Raw genomic sequence first — 6,767 nt, forward strand, 5'->3', positions numbered from 1 at the left:
TTGCGTACACGGGTTCGAAGCCCGCTCTGGCTACCTTTTTTTTTAATATCACGCTTTTCCCTTTTATTGCGATAGCAATTATATGAACACTTCTACCGGATTTCTGCCGTCGCCGTCGTCGTGAGGTTCCCTATAGATAAAATCTTCGCCGCGCGCCGTATGCCCGAGCGGAAGCGTGCGGGGACGCGCGCTATCTCCCACGCGCAAGCAAGGAAGCGGAAAGCCAGCGCCGGAGGGAGCAGGGGGGGGGGGGGGGGGGGCACTTCTCTGCCAACAACCGCGCTCGTCGCTCGTCCGCACAGTCTCTTATCTCTCCCACGCGCAAGCAAGGAAGCGGGAAGCCAGCGCCGGAGGGAGCGCGGGGGGAGGGGGGGGGGGCACTTCTACGCTGCCAACAACCGCGCTCGTCGCTCGTCCGCACCGTCTCTTATCTCCACACGGCTCTGACCTTTCTGCGCCGAGCATTCGCCGCTGAGTTTCCGTTGAAGCGATAGACCGCACGTACCTTCGCCCGCTGCTGCGGCGTATATATGCGCTTGCTGCCAGCGTTTTGACAGTCGTTGTATGCAGTCATTCAGTGTGATCTATTCATGTTTGTTTGTGCGCGCTCACACCACAGTTAGTAATAGTCGGGCCACATTTTCCAAAGCACGCTACACATGCAATGCTGCCCGGATCGGCAGTGTAGCGTTACAGGTGTGTCCCTTCGCACGCGCTGCCCACGGGCAGCGCTTCTCATCAACACCACCATTTCACACGCGCCTTCTCGTGGTCATCGAGTCTCTCTTCATGTCGGTCTACTTACGCCGCAGCACACCTGCTTACTTAATCAGCTCATGTTTACTACAATTCATATTGCTACCAAAGCCGCTCACCTTACTTCGTATGACATTGCTGTGTTGCTATCGCATTCATTGCTTCGCCCTTAGGGCGAAACTGTGACATTTTTTTTTCTCTCACTGTTTGCCAGCGCGGTCGCTTGAACCCCGGCGCCACGGCGGTAGCCGTGGTGCCGGGCGCCGACGCGAAGCGGCGGTCGTTGGGGTGTTGCGGAGCGGAGCGTAGCAACACCCCAAATAAAAAATACTGCTCCAGTCAGGTAGACTGCTCCCTCCCTGATAGTGAGATTATATTTGGATCATCAAAACAGTGATGCGTTTATAATACCACCGATCCCAACAGCAGGCTAAGTCACCACCAGCCCAGCGTTTTCTCCGTCAACGCCTCCTCTGTTCCAACGGCGGCGGCTCGAAACATGGTACGCGCGAGCAGCGCAGCGTGGCGCCAGCGGTCAAACGCTGTACCTACTAGCAAATGGAAATACGTGGCAGGGATTTCATCCCGCGACCTCGTGCTTAGTAGCCCAACACCATAGCCACTAAGCAACTACGGCGGGACCTTTTTGTCGTTATCATTGTTCTTCCCGGGCGGCGCCGTCACGCGAACTGTGCTGCGCAGTCATAAGGCCTATCCACGGCTAATAAAAAAAATGTTCCAAAAACTATCGAAGATGATTGTCGACATAAGTGAATAACGTTCGTGTACAGGGGCCACGTTTCGCCCGCATACCGGGGGCCTCCTTGCTCATGACAGCGCACCATCATCGCTCTTCCCACTCTTCTTGAGTGAGGATGCTTCAGGGAAGCACCTTATGTAGCACTTATTATAAAGCGGATTTCAAAACATCGTATGACTTGTGTATATATGTGTGTCTCACAAGTGGTGGACTGTGCTGTCCGGTTCCTTCGTCCTCGCGCTGTCGGTCTCTCTCCAGCTTCACCTACGCTACATCCCTGGAGCTCCGCTCGGGTCGCCGCCTCTACCAACTGCACTCGACCATGTCTCAAGACCAGCAGGCCACTACCGCGACATCCACCTTGCCTGCTCCGGCGGGAACCCCTGCTTGGACGGTCAGCACCCCTCAGAAGGATCCACCGGTGTTTGCTGGACTTCCCGGTGAAGACGTTGAAGACTGGTTGGAGCTATACGAGCGCGTGAGTTACTTTAACCACTGGAACGAATCTGAAAAACTTAGGCATGTCGCCTTCTACCTCACCGGCTGTCGCAAGAACTTGGTTTTATAACCATGAGCTCGATTTCGTCAAGTGGAGCACGTTTAAACACCACCTGCGCCAGATTTTCGCGAACTCTTCTGTCCGCTCAGATATCGCCAAGAAGAAGCTTGCCGAGCGTGTCCAGCGCTCGGGAGAGTCGTACACTTCGTACATAGAGGACGTGCTCACCCTCTGACGCCACGTGAACACCTCGATGCCAGAGAGTGATCGTGTACGCCACCTGCTCAAGGGTATTGGGACTCTGGCATTCAATGCTCTTGTAGTGTTGAACCCCACTACCATCGCTGACATCAGTACGTGTCAGCGCCTCGATGAGCTTAATATGCTTCGCTTACACCCTGACACATCTGATTTCAAGGCGTCCAACGACAGCGAACTACGTGCCCTAATTCGCTCCGTCATCCGTGAGGAACTGCACGCCCACGCATCGTCTACCCCTCCTGAGGTCCATATGGCCCCTCCTGGTGGCGGCCTCCGCCATATCGTGAGGGAAGAGATAGCTGCCGTGACCTGTCCACAAGTACCAACCCCGCACCTCCACCACTTGTGAGACAAGGTTTAGGCAGTCAGACTCTCATCTATTCTCTCGAGCGAGAGCCCCACTACCAGGCCCCAAAACGGTGATGATGAGAATGTACAGATGAGAATATGAAGCGTATGAATAATGCTCACTATATATATATATAGTGGACTCGGAGCTCAATTAGGGATTTTTTGTTAATTAGTTGAATGTGTGTTTCGATTTCTCGTGCAAGTAGTGCCCGCCTCTCTGAATAATCCAGCTCAAGGACTAGAATTATGTTATCTGAAACAGGCGATTTATTTTTAATTCCTTAAAACTTGAAAACATCACCCCGTATATTGGCAGTAATGTCTGTCGTGCTTTGAAGAGCTAAATACGCATATTGTGCACTGATCGAACGAGGCTAAAAACTAAGTGTACCTGGTCAGTGTGTCTTGGGATAAAAACAAATGAGAGTTCCGTTTGTGAGTCGGCGTGCACCTTTCTCTTTAGTCAGCTGATCTGTGTGATAAGGTCGTTTACGTCCGATGACTCGCGCTTGGTCGTGCTCACAGTACACAGTGTTCGAGGTAGAGCCCGGACTTGGAACACAGCAGACACCCGCAAACCCCGATCAAACGTGATAAGTGAATAACAACCCATCGGAGCAAGTTGCGTTTCTTCCAACAGGTTTACGAAATTTAGCGAGAATTTTCTTTTAAGAAAGGTCACTTGTAATAATGTGAATACATGAATTGGAAACGAATCGAACCAGTTGTAATTTAATTTAGCAGTGTGCACAATGTCTGAAAGCAAACTAGCGGTGCTGTGCGCAGATCGAGTGCTACAAAGCTGGAACGAGCGCTGTTGCGGTTGCTTCTAAATTTCTTGCGAGCAAATGAACTGACAGCTCAGCGCGTTGCATGAGAAAACAGCATCTACTGCTTACACCGCTAAACTATAGCATGCTATCACAACGATATCTCACCTCGCGGCCTAACACGTTTCACAATCAACTTCAGACTTTCCGAGATAGCTATCGTTCCTGCTACCGTGCCAGCGGACAAAAGTACATTAGCGAGAATATTCCTGCTGCTTAAAGCATTAGTAACACTAATGCTGGGGCAGAAAAGCTAAACACAGCCTAATGATGCCTAAGCGTACATGACTATAATTCATTAAAGCGCCTGCCTAAGCGAAAGTAAACTCCGCGATTTGAAACGCCCACATGATATTTAAAATATATTAAAAGAAAGCAATGGTGTGCTCACCGGGAAGAAAGAAGTTGTCCCGAATGAAATGCTTCCAACAAACCAGCATAGTGTCAGTCATCTTTGCCCCATGCGCAAGTTTCTTACGCATGTCGCTCTCCGATGTGGCGTTGCGCTACCGAGCACGAAGTCACGGTTTCAATCCCGGCCGCGGCAGCCGCATTCCGATGGGGGCGAAATGCAAAAACGCTCGTGTACTTGTAGATTTAAAGAACCCCAGGTGTGGTCAAAATTAGTCTGGAGTCCCCCACAACGGCGCGCCTCATAATCAGATCGTGGTACTAGCACGTACAACCCCATAATTATGATTTTTTAACTAGTTTGTGTGCACGGGTGTGAGCGGAGTGGCCGTAAACGCTAAATGCGAAAACCGCTTATTAGAGCCTGTGCGCGGTCGCTTAATTTCACCGTTGTCAGAGAGAGAGAGAGAGAGAGAGAATAAACGGGTTGGGAACGAAAAGGAGGTCAACCGGAAGAGATTCCGGTTTGCTACCCTGCACTGGGGGAAGGGTAAGGGGAAATCAAACACGGAAAGAATAGTGGAGAGATAAAGCAAAGGCACGAAAAAAAATGTCACAGTTTCGCCCTAAGGGCGAAGCAATGAATGCGATAGCAACACAGCAATGTCATATGAAGTAAGGTGAGCGGCTTTGGTAGCAATATGAATTGTAGTAAACATGAGCTGATTAAGTAAGCAGGTGTGCTGCAGCGTAAGTAGACCGACATGAAGAGAGACTCGATGACCACGAGAAGGCGCGTGTGAAACGATGATGTTGATGAGAAGCGCTGCCCGTGGGCAGCGCGTGCGAAGGGACACACCTGTAACGCTACACTGCCGATCCGGGCAGCATTGCATGTGTAGCGTGCTTTGGAAAATGTGGCCCGACTATTACTAACTGTGGTGTGAGCGCGCACAAACAAACATGAATAGATCACACTGAATGACTGCAGACAACGACTGTCAAAACGCTGGCAGCAAGCGCATATATACGCCGCAGCAGCGGGCGAAGGTACGTGCGGTCTATCGCTTCAACGGAAACTCAGCGGCGAATGCACGGCGCAGAAAGGTCAGAGCCGTGTGGAGATAAGAGACGGTGCGGACGAGCGACGAGCGCGGTTGTTGGCAGCGTAGAAGTGCCCCCCCCCCCCCCCCCCCGCGCTCCCTCCGTCGCTGGCTTCCCGCTTCCTTGCTTGCGCGTGGGAGATAGCGCGCGTCCCCGCACGCTTCCGCTCGGGCATACGGCGCGCGGCGAAGATTTTATCTATATGGAACCTCACGGCGACGGCGACGACGACGGCGACGGCAGAAATCCGGTAGAAGTGTCCATATAATTGCTATCGCAATAATAAAGAGGAGGTGGGGAACGTACTAATAGGCAACTCGAACGCAAAAACTTCAAGAGTGCCTTGACCGATTTGTGGTGTGACGACTGTATAGGCCGGCGTTCCAGGACTGTCTGCTCCGAAAGTGGCGGGTCGTCAAGACGGGCCAGCGCGGTCGCGAGTCACTGTCTGTCGAAATGCTGAAATGTTAAAATAGTGCCGTTGTCAGTAGTATTTCAATTGGAACACACTCAGCTACTTCGTTATCAACAATGAGATTGTTTCTGCAATGACAAATATTGTATGGCAGAAATCGCTTTATTTTCAGCGGCAACGCAGCTTCGGGCGGACACGGAAATTCGGAAGAAACCGGGGAATCCGCGATTTCAAATGTAAGCTATTCAGTGACTTATCTCGTTTCGTGAAACCATGCCGCTGTGCAACAAAATTGAAATCAGGGCATGTTGGTATGAATGCATGCTTTATAACAAAACAGCTACGCTTGGTTGCCACACTTGTGACCTTCAACGGCGATAAACAACGCCTACATAATCTTCCTTGCCAATTGTGACTTATGCCGATCTGTGTCTTGCCAAATATGGGGTTACAACGACACTTCTTGCACTGCATGGCTGCAGGTGCGACCCTGCAACATTATTTGACGCTGAACGCAATGCTCCTGAAGCCGGGTGTTCACACAACGGCCTGTTTGGCCAAAGCACGCACTTCCGCGCAAGCAAGGAATGCGATAAACTACACCTGGTCTACATCTAACGTGTAGCTTCCCTGTGTGCTACCCGGCACTAATACCTACTCGCAGCTGGGGGCTTCTCTGCCTTATTCCGAACAGCCAGGCAAAGCTGGCTTAGTTTCCACGGCACACTAAAACCACTCCTACACCAAATAACGCCCCGCAACATTATTGAACCCGCGTGGAAGTTTGTGCATGTATAGCTTGACCACTGTATTGCTCTTTTTAGCGCCGGCAATGTCATCTTTCCGAAGTGTCTTTATCTTAATTGTTTTTATCCTTCCGAAGTGTCTTTATCTTAATTGTTTTTATTATCTTATCACATAATCTGTCGATGAAAAATTCTGAATACCTACCCGACTTTAATCTGAGGAACTGCCTACTGAGGCTAGTGTACATCCTGTGGGGACAAGATTTAAATAGAGAAGACTGTATACAAGAGACATACATCATTCCTTTTACAAATTCAGAATGCTTAGACCAAAAGCTCAACTGAGAAGCTTTACAGACTTTGGACATTACTGCCAACATGTTAGGTGTTCTGCGAACTACTCTACGTCCAACTACTCTACTCTACGTCTACTCTACGTCTCCTCTACTCCTCTACTCACTACGTCGTAGTGCGCAGGCCTGCGCACCACGAGATATTAGATTGTAAATTGTTCTGGCGCTCACTCACGATAAGGCAGCTAAAGCCTAACGACCCCGAAACAGACGGAAATCGAGCCTCAGTTTGGTTAGTTGAGATGCGTACACTCTCTTAAATTTGTTTACGGAAACGTGCACATACCCGGAAATCGGAACGCTTGATTTAGTCATCGCCCACCGCTGTCTACGCGGCGAGC

The sequence above is a fragment of the Dermacentor silvarum genome, chromosome 1 (assembly GCF_013339745.2).
Source record: "Dermacentor silvarum isolate Dsil-2018 chromosome 1, BIME_Dsil_1.4, whole genome shotgun sequence".
Lineage (NCBI taxonomy): Eukaryota > Metazoa > Arthropoda > Arachnida > Ixodida > Ixodidae > Dermacentor > Dermacentor silvarum.